Below are 11,521 nucleotides of genomic sequence, written 5' to 3'. Positions count from 1 at the left end.
GAAAATCTTGACCACTCATCATCATTTGATCTTAGTCGTTGGTTTCTTTTTGAATTTTCTATAAATTCAGGCTCATCTCTCATTCAAAATAGAGGCTGGAGAATGTATTGTTATTATATTGTTTTTGCTCTAGGATTTCATTGATAATTGCATATTAATTATTTCACATTGATTAAATCATTTAGCTTAATATTGCAAAAATCTTGTTAGATTAATATTGCATCCATCTAGCATTCATCATGCTCATGTAGATTAAATCCTTTGTCTTGATGTTGTCTAGTCACTGGTATTGCTTATAATATGAGAGCAATCATATACTCACACCTTTTAGAAGGCAATGGGTCGATTTGTTATGGTTTGTTATTCATTGATTATATCTGATTAACCATGCATGTAATGACTTGATTGAAGTGTTGTGCTTACAGATACTTAGTCCACTTTTCACACACACATTTCTGGCGCCCACCATGGGGTAGAAAATTACATTTCGGCCTAAAAAATCATTCTTTTTATCTATAGGTTTCGTCCGTACAACCTCTGCGAAATATTGTGCGAGCAGTTTCACTGCACTGTACGACATTATATTGATGCCTGCAATTTATCATATGAAACAAGATCATATCTTTTAAATTGTCGCACAAATCATAATATGGACTTGTACGACATACTGATTTTGTTATATTATGTCGTTCTATGTTTATTTCTAACTCATACAACACATTGCTTATGCTATCTTTTGTCATTCTGTATTGATTTCTAACTCGTATGATAAAAGTGTTATGTTGTTTTGTTTTATGAGGATTGTTGTACGATTCTGTTTCCTGATAGATTACAAAAAAATAGATTAATTTTTTGGGGTTTTTGCTTAAATTTTGATTATGCTAACGCTGACCCTGAATTGTCTTCTGTCTACCTAAGATTTTTATAGCCTAACCAATTTCTTGCAGGATGCTTGTCAAAGAATATATCAATCAAACATACGCTTGTCAAATAATAAAAACAACATGACTACTGATGTGTTGTTTTTGCAAGTTGCCTAAAGAGAAAATTGACCAAATATCGTGTATTCTTTAAATTTATTTTTAGGCACTTAAATTGCTATCTGTTCAATGAACAAATCTATCTTTCATGTTTTTAGAAAAATCTAAGAGGTAGGAGAGTATTCTCTTGTCTTTTATAGACAATCAGAAATCTAGACCCTTGAAGCCTTTTTCTAATTTTTGAGATTTGTGTACCTTTAGTGGGCCCATCACTGTGGGAAAAAGTAATCACCCTATGAGAATGACCCAAGTGAGTACAGCTAGACCTGAGCATTCCAACTCACTATAATAAATAGGTCTCTGATGATTAAAGTCTCAGAGGATGGGATTATTTGAGTTTTCTCTTTGAGATCTCTCATATCGGGCATTTTGTAGGGCCTCATGGTCTCAATCACGTTTATGTGACTACAGCTTGTTTCGGTACCTTGTCGGGCTATAGGCCTCAAGCATGCTTGTGTGACTTCAAGGGGTAATTTCAAATGGAATTCTTGATTAAGAACTATAAATTAGAAGCTACCTGATTCACCTCTGAAAGGTTGATAATCTTTGTGCAGGAGAGATAGTAACTCTCCCAAGACACTTGCCATATCATGCCCCCATTAGCGTTTGGAGTCGGCTAATATGGCATTGAGAATCCATTGCGTGAGACTCAGTGGTCATATTCTGATTAGCTATTGGGTGTGCACCTAAGTCAACAAGCAAAGGTTTTCTTCTCTAAGCCAACTTCCATAGGGTTAGGGTGTTGTGCTTGAATTATTATATATCTTGCATGTTTTCTATGTTTTCATCCTTGAAACTAAAAACAAAATACTAAAAATAGAGAAAACAAATCAAATAGATCAAACAACTCAGTGATAAACTCTGTCCGTGTCAAAACTAGCCTATCACTGTCAAAAATCAGTCCATCTCAGAATTGGTTATACTCAGTTATCATACTCAGCCATTGAAAAACTCAAAATTTTTAGTCTCTACTCTGTGAACACTCATATGAGTCTGGTAAATTGTCATCTTACATCAAATCATGTGTCATATGAGTATACTAAATTATCGTCCTAAAGTCAATCTTGTGTCGTACGAAACCAAACAGTCTGTTGTTTAAGCTAAATCATGTGTTGTACGAAACAGAACTGAATAGAATCATTTATCATCCTGGACCTACCCATTTGTCATACGTTACTAGGCAACAACTTGTACGAAATAGAACTGTTGTCATCCTTAAACTGTTATATTGTCATACGGTCTCAGAAATACAGTCGTACAAGTCTCTGATTTTGCTAGTCCAGAATAGTCAAACCTGTCCAAAATAGTCTACAGCAAGCCTAAAACCGGTTATCATCCTCATAAGCATAAACAACCTTGATAGTATACCTCTGTAGTTGTGTTGCATGATTTTTTCGATCATTTCTCAGCTAGTTCAAAAAAACATCTTATCAAAACTAAGTTAACATACATAATGTCTTACACAGGATAGATCATTCCTGAAACTAGACCAGATCTTAAGTTACTTCTCTCAACCACTACATTAAACAAACTACTAGCTACAATTTGATCTTGACTTCTACAACACATCTCGCTCTTGGTCCTGTCGGCTAAAAATGCCTGTTCAAACTAGAAGCTCTCGCAGTAAAATAAACAAAGCAAAAGAGACACCCTTTTCGACCAAGAAAGAGAAGCTAGTAAATGAGATACTCACAACAATTTCAGCAATCATGCCACTGACAGCGATTCATCAACTAAATCTGAGCTTCCTAAACCTCCTGAAGATGAAGTACATAGATGCCAGAATGATAAAGAATTCTGAAAAATGATGAAGGTCATCATGGCTAGGGAAAAAGAAGACTATTTCCTAGAATTAGCAAAGCAAGGTGCCAAACTCCCTACTGGTTATAATGTGGAGGCCCTCGTTGCTAAAGAGGAAGAGACACCATGGGGAAAAATAAGCAAACAAATGTAAGCATTACAAATGGCGGTCACGAAAATAGAAAACAAAGATAAATTGCCAAAACAATATTCTTTGGACACAATATGCCCATTCCCATTTGACAAAAATCTTTACATGTCTCAATTTCCTTCACGAGTTGAGATACCAAAATTTGACAAGTATGATAGTACCTCAGATCCTCAAGATTATGTCAAAGAGTTTTGTACCACTTGTATGGAGTTCATGCATGATCAAACGTGCCTCATGCACCTTTTCCCAAGGAGTTTAGGGGGTCAAGCCATGGAATGGTTCTCAAGTCTACCCGAAGGGATACAAATATTTGAAGAACTCATCCAACTATTTTTGCAACAATACTCATACAACATTCGACATCCGATGATTATGATCAATCTTTGCAATGCTAAATAGAAAACAACGGAGCTTTTTCTCACTTTCCTTCAACGTTGGAGAAAGATGTTCTCTAGGTATCCACGACCTATCCCAGACTCTGAGAAAATGGATATATTTGTCAATAACCTAGTCCCAAAACTAAAATACAGTATACAAATGCAAGTACGCCCGTCATTTAACAAAATGGTAGATAATGCTATTCGGATGGAAGATGTGCTCATAAAGAAAGGGGATATCTCACTTTGGAAGGAAACACAACAAAGTTCTAGCTCTAAAAAAAAGAGTAAATACTAGAAATATGGCAATGATAACAACAAGAACATCATTAATGATGGAGTGGTAGATACTATCCAAGCAAAAACAAAATCCATAATATTTAACTTGGCCAATGGCACATAAGCACTCAAGGTAGCAAAAACTACAATGGAAAATCCCCCAAAGAAAACAAGAGAGTGGTTTAAAGACAAACCTTGGGTCTCAAAGCCTAAATGTGATTTTACTCCTCTAGATGAGTCATATGAATCAGCTTTTAAAACTTTGCTGGCAAATAATCTAATAACATTGCCAGACAATTCTAGACCATACGACCCAGAAATTAGACCCAGATGGTGGAGAGAAAATGAATACTGCGATTATCATCGGAACAAAGGACATAGCATAAACAACTGCATGAAACTCTGACATGAAATCCAAGATCTCATTAATGCAGGCAACATTGTTGTTGGAAGTCACATGACTAATGCTGATCATAAGGCCTTTAAAGATCCCTTACCCAATTATGAACAAGGAGAATCCTCAAAATCTAAGGGAGGAGCTAGAGTCAACTATACTTACACTAACCACGATAATGTGATCAACATGATTGAATTTGTTCAACCTGAATATTGCAATTTGATCATAGTCCAGGATCACCAAAGTCAAGCATAGACTACTAATGCCATGACTTGCACTCAAAGGAAGATTTCTCTCTCAGGGGCTAGTACCTCAACTTTTTATCAAACAACATCAAATCTGCCAAATAAACAAATAAACAAATAGACACAATCATGGCTAAATCGAAACAACCAACTTCATCGTCTTCTCTTGGCTATATTATTGTCAAACAATTGAAGAGAACCAATGCTCAAATCTCCATTTTAGAACTGCTTAAGATCTCTTCTACTCATAAAGAGGTCCTGGACAAGGCTCTACTTACCACTAGTGTCCCTAAAGATTTAGACGTAGATCAGTTTCAATCTATGGTAGGTCACCTGACCTCACCTCATTACCTCACATTCTCTGAAGAAGATGATAACTCACTGAGTCACCTACATAACCAGCCATTACACATTGAATCCATGATCCATAAACACTGCGTTAAACATGTTTTGATAGATGGAGGCATTGGGTTGAATATTTGTACCTACAATCTATTGACATAGCTGGGATTTTTTGACAATGTCATTGATCCAACAAAGAAGATAACTGCAGTCACACAAATCTGTCCAGCTTACTTAAATAAATATTTGCTATTTATTTGATTAAAATTCCACTAAGCCATCAGTTAATTAAATTAAATATTTAATTAATTCATCTCCAAACATTCTACTATTAATTAAATAAATCATTCAATTTATTTTAATTCATTCATTAAACCAACTTCCAATCAATTAAATGAATAAAATCTATTTATTTAATTAAATCCCCCTTTTCCTTTTTTAAATAAATTAAAATAAAACATTTATTTAAATCATTATCCCCCCCACTTGCATTTTCCTACAAAAGCAACTTGCACACATTTATTGAAATAAATGAATTTTTATTTTATTAAAATCCTATTTTCCCTCACCCACCAAATCCAATTGCATTCCTAAATCCCCTTCTAGATTCTTCTAAACCCTTCCTAATTAGCCTAATCTACTCCCTAATTATTGTCACATTCCTAAGCAAAATGAAGTCACTTCTCAAAGACTTCAAAAGTCTTTGAAAAGCATTTAATGCTTTGTGTGTTCAACAAATTAACCCCCAAAGTCTTCCAAGACCACTAATAGCTCTTACATAACCATTTATGGTTATTTCAAACTTGTCTCCCCAAACATTTATTGCTTTGACCATTTTTATCCCTCTTGCCTTTTTGCACAAGAATTTATCCATTGGATAAAAGTTTAATTCTTTGAATAAAGAATTTATTCATTCAACTAACCTTGACTTTAACTCCCAAGGTCATATCAAGCATTTAATGCTTATTCCCTCTCCTCTCAACCTATCTCACATTGACACTTGTCATCCTAGGATTGGGTTGAAAGCCCTCACATGGATTTGAAATCATTCAATCCTGACCCTTGTTGAGATTGCTCAATCTCAACCATCCATTGCTCCATTTTTCTTATAAATAGAGCCCATTTCTTCATAATCCAGATCCTGAAAACTTGTATGCATTTAACCTATAGGCATTTTAAAGAGCATTTAGCATAGCAAACTAAAATCTTGTTATTTTGGTTAAAATCAATCATTTTAATAACATCTAGTATTTTAGCTTTTTATTTTACATTTAGAGCAAAATACTCAAATCTCAATCCTCCATAAGCATCCATAGTGCAAAAAGTTGTTGAGAGCTACACTATTTTGGAACTTGGAGAGGAGAGGAACAAGGGAGAAGGAGCTAAGAGCATGCTAAGAGGCATTTGGAGATGCCTTATTATCTTTGTTTCATTTGTTAGATATATTAGCATGATTTTAGTATCTCTTTTGATATGCCTGTTTAGATTAGTTTTTGATTGACCAACACTAACAATTTTCTTATGTCTTGTGTTGTTTGTCATTTGCTAACCTTGTCCATTTCATAGAGCATCATTTGGTGAACTCGACGTGAATCCAAACACCCAAGAGATCATTTTTTTTAACCAATAACATGTTTGAATGTTGAAATTGTCACACAGGTTGCGCTTTAGCGCTATTGATCACATTCTAGCGCTATTAATACTTGTTCTAGTGCTATTGTTCTTACAATAGCGCTATTGTATCAAGTTTAGTGCTTTAGACACTGTTTTGGCACTTTTGACCTTGTTTTGGTGCTATTGACCCTGTTTCAGCGCTTTTGCTTTCTCTGTCTTTCTTTTTCTTTTAACGTGTTTGTGTTAAATAGCACTTTTGTTCAAACACAGACTAGTGCTATTGTAGCAGAACGTTGTAAAAAGGACCTTGTAATCGAAAAAGTGGAAGTATTTAGGCTTGTGGAAGCCCCCCTTAGACATGGATTTTACTAACCGGTTGTTGTTTGTCTAGGTTTAAAAACTCACCCTTTAAAATCACAAACTTTATTTTGGTGTTTTAAAACTTGAACAAACAAACTTTCCTTGCTTTTTAGTTAGGGTCACTTGTTTCTTTGGTGCATTAAAAACAAACATTTGTTTTCTTACAAGTTAGGAAACACACTTCATTTGGTGCTTAAAATCAACACTTCCATTTTTCTTGCATCAAAAGAATTTACAATCCACACTTCTATTTTTGGTGCACATAAAATACACAATCAACTTGTTTAAAACTTTTTGCAAAGCGATTTTTTTCATGCATACGTGCTTCAAGTTCAGTTGACTAGGATTTCCAATTTCTAGATTACAACACATTTTGCCATTGAAGGATAAAAAAAACACCATGACTATTGGAGCAACATCTCCAAATAGTTAGATCACATTGCAATGGCAGATTTCAAAGAACAAGTGTTTTTCGTGCTTGGCACACTTGTGCAAAAATTCAGTTGAGTGGTCCCACTTCTAACACACACTATCCTCTCCCTTGGCTTTCGTGATCCTAGGTGCAAGAGAAAAGTGTTAGTAACACTCAAAATTTTTATCTTTTTAAAGAGAGGCCTGCCAAGAGACACATCACTCTTGAGAATGACCTTGCGTGGTAAATCCTTTGAGCCGCTATAGAAATCAGGTGAGAGCGAAAGTTATAGCCTTGGGTATAGTTATTCCTACAGTGTAACTGGCCGAAAGGACATATGGGCCCCACCACTAGTTACAAGGCTCTTAAGTGAGTCACTGTAGAATGAACTTATGTCCAAAAACATCGAACATGACTAAACACCTTTAAGTAGTAGCCCACCCGTTCTATTGATTGAGGATATTTGTGATATAATTTAGTGCAAAAGCATAGATGGTTTTGTTCCCAAGATACTCACCATACATATTTCCTTGAGTAGAAACATAGCTTTTTGAAAAGTCACTTGTGGCTTGATAAAAGTGGTGACTCCCCCATCATAGGGACCATCTATTTGTTATGCTCGTGCAAGACTTAGTCTATCACATCCTTACCTGCCAAGGCGGGATTCATAAGGTATGTAGTACCAAAGTCGAAGAAATATCAAGATGTGGGCTAAATTTATCACAATTGGCCATTTGACCTTAGGGATAAAAAGTGTTTGAAGTGTGTTCATTTTAGTCAAGACCAAGTGCAAATTGAGCCGACTTCAGGCTTTGGAAATACACCTTAAAATACATCTAAAGGAAGGGTCATATAAAAAGTCCAAGGATTGGGTTGATCTAGACCCATACTCATTTGTGTCTTTGAGGCTACATTCTTGTGTTTGTGTGCTTGCTTTGTTTTCTTGTCAAAGAAACGTCAAAAGAAAATCACTTCCAAAAGTAAAGTATTCATCCAACCAAGCTTCTTTCAAAAACAACCAAAAGATCAAAAACAAAAAAATAAAAGAATCAAACTTTATGACCATTCTTCACATCTTGCGAAAGAAGAAGCGTCATCAAAATATCAACTTGAAAAGAAGACCATTGAGCTCAAAATCTTTGATCAAAAGGAGGAAATTCTTCTATCTAAATAGACAAATCTTTGTCTCCCATAGAGTTTTTCTGCGTCACATGCGTCTCTACCTTCAAGGCAAAACAAACAAATTTGATTCAGAATCATTGAACCATAGAGCTTTTATGTAATATAGAGCTCTGAGTTATCACAAAAACCAAGGAGGTAAGATTAATCCCAACTTTTTCCCAAACGTCTCTATCACATACAACGTAGCTCGAGAAATACCACCAACACCTGAAAGGGAAGAGGTAGAGTTTGTCCCATTTGTGACAAAAACTTTTTATTGAAGCTGAAAACATTTTCATCCATCATCTTATTCATACATCATCACTTCATCATCAATCCGTTCCGACTCACAAAACATTAAGAGGTTCTTGTCCCAAGTTCTCTTTTTAGATATTGCTTGAATCAAACACATCACATCACTTTTTTATATTGTTTCTACATCTAGGATATGTTAGGGTTCCCACAGATACTGAGAGGGGGGGGGTGAATCAGTATCTGACCGGTAATGAAATTTTCTTAAAACTGAATATGCAGAACATAAAGTAACAATATACTGGTATGCAAGAATTAATGTAAATAATAGAATCAAAAACATCCACATGAAAAGAACACCATAACACAAGATGTTTAGTGAGGAAACCCGGTATGGGAAAAACCTCGGTGGGATTTGTGACCAACAATATTCACTTACTGGCCAATAAGAGAATATTACTTACAATAGGGGCCTGGACATGTAGGAAGGCCAACTACCTAGAGCTCACTGCTCAATAAGAAGTCACACTGACTTACAATGAGGATTTACACAAATCCATTATTATGTACTGCTTTACAATAGCATCTTCAATGCTAGATTGAGTACCGGTTCTTGCTCTGTTCTTTACATATACCCTTGATCTACAATTCGCACATTAGATCTGCCTTATAATTTATTATGCTTCCTATCCATATCCTACAAATGCCTACAATGATCTCTTTTATACACAAGAGTCATTTTACAATTTGTCAAGTCGGCTTACAATAATAAACAAAATATTACATATCAAAAATCCTATCGGCCTCAGTGCCGGTATATATGTTATGTTCTTTTCTGTGCCGGTGTACATCTTCTGTGCCAGTGCCAGTGTAGATTGATCTTGCTGATGTCGGTGCACTGTCTTGTTTGAGTAATGCTTTACCAGTATAATGTCTTGTCGGTGTCGTAGGATTGCAAGGTTGCCTGAGTAATTCTTTGCCGGTATAATGTCTTGCCGGTGCCATAGGATTGCAAGGTTTCCATCAATGACAAAACCTTCAATCACACACAATGTCTCATTGGAGTGTCCATATGCCAACAGGATAAGCTCATCCTAAGAGACACATCTACACAGGTTAAAACTAGTTCATGAGTGAATCCTCTCATTACTAGGTAGTTAAATCTATAACACATCTCAGATTTCTCTACACCTTATCACATCAAATCTTATCAAAACAAACAAGCAATTCAAAGAAGGAATTTTAGTTACATCTACCTTAAAAGTGCTAGAGATCTACATGCAACACAATTCACCAAACCATCAATCTCTCATTTCATCAAAAACTCATCATCATTTTCACCCAACTTCAACAAAGACTCATAAGCAAAATGGCTCAAACCTGATCACAGTCAAGGCAACGAGAAATAGAAATGGAAGAAGAAGAAGAGGAAAATCTCAATGAATTTCAAGAAGCACTTGGAGGAAATGTGAATGATGAAAACCGAAAGTACTCCTACTCCTGCAACAATAGAAAGGGCCCAGCATAACCCTCTCTTTAATAGACTTTTTGATGAAATACTCAGGAGCAATGCAGATGCTCACTTTTTAAAGCTCACTCAAGAAGGAGCAAAACTTCCCTCTGACTTTGATCTTGCCCAATTAAGACAAGCATTGGAATGACAAAGTCACCATGAAGAGGAAAGAGGTAGAGATCCCATCAGATATAACATTCCTCGAGGTAACCCACCACCTCCTCCTCCAAATGAAATGGAAATGTTGTGGCAACAAGTCGAGAATCTTGCCCATCAACTTCATAGTGGTGTCAAGACTAACCAATTCTCACTCAATGACATTTGTCCCTATCCTTTTGATAGGAATCTTTATATGCCACCCTTTCCACGAGGATTCAAAACACCCAAATTCAAAAAATATAGAGGAAAGGGAGATCCTCGCGATCATGTCAGAGAATTTCATTCTGCTTGCCTCGAAGTGGCATATGAAGACACATACCTAATGCGCCTTTTTCCCCAAAGCTTGGGAGGGACAACCACATCATGGTTTTACCGACTACTAGGTGACATTAGAACATTTGAGGAACTCATCCAGAAGTTCCTAGCCCATTACTCTCATAACATTGAACGCGACATCACCATGGCTGATCTGTGCAACACCAAACAAAAACTAGGTGAACTATTCTCAGTATTCCTACAATGATGGCGTCAAATGTCTAGCAGACGTTCTCTTCAGTTACCTGAATGAGAACTAGTTGAAATATTCATTTCCAACTTAAACGAACAAATGGAATTTCACCTGGATGTCAAAGACACAGACTCTTTTAATGATATGATCACCAAGGGTTTGAAATGTGAGTGGGCCCTCATCAAGAAAGGACTCATCAAAATCTTTAATGAACCAAAGGATGGTCCTCGCCCACGCTTCAATAGTGATAAACCAAGCTTCTGGAACAAAAACAAGAATATCATCAACGATGGGGTTGTGGATGCCAGGACTATACAAAGTGCACAACTTGTGGTTCGGTTTGCAGGACAGAATCCTCCACCACAGAATAACACAAATGTTCCCACCAATCAAGGTCGCATCACATCTCATGATGAAGCAAGACCTCATCAGCAAAAACAAAAATGCACATACACTCCCTTAGGTGAACCTATTGAAACAGTATTGTGACAACTCATTTCTCAAAATTTGGTCACTCTCCCTAAAACATCAAGCTATGAACCTCAGGTCAAACCCGCATGGTGGTGAGATACTGAACACTGCGATTTCCACCAAGGGAGAGGACACAAGACAAGTAATTGTCACTGATTGAAAGATCTTATTCAAGATCTTATTGACCAAGGAGAAATTGAAATAGAAGGACATGACCCAAAAACAACAAATAATGATCATCTGATGTTCAAAAATCCACTTTCATCACAAGATCAAAGGGGTCCCTCCACTTCCAAGTGAGGCACTGATACCACTGATTATACACAGGCTGCATACAATTACACTGTAAATCATCTGTATGATGCCAGTGAACAAGTTGCAACTATAACCTTCAAAAATCCCAACTCCAATTGCAATGTTGTTACACGTCGTGGCAAGGT

Source organism: Cryptomeria japonica, chromosome 11 (genome assembly GCF_030272615.1).
Source record: "Cryptomeria japonica chromosome 11, Sugi_1.0, whole genome shotgun sequence".
Lineage (NCBI taxonomy): Eukaryota > Viridiplantae > Streptophyta > Pinopsida > Cupressales > Cupressaceae > Cryptomeria > Cryptomeria japonica.
The sequence above is the reverse complement of the archived record's forward strand: the minus strand, read 5'-3'. Positions refer to the sequence as shown.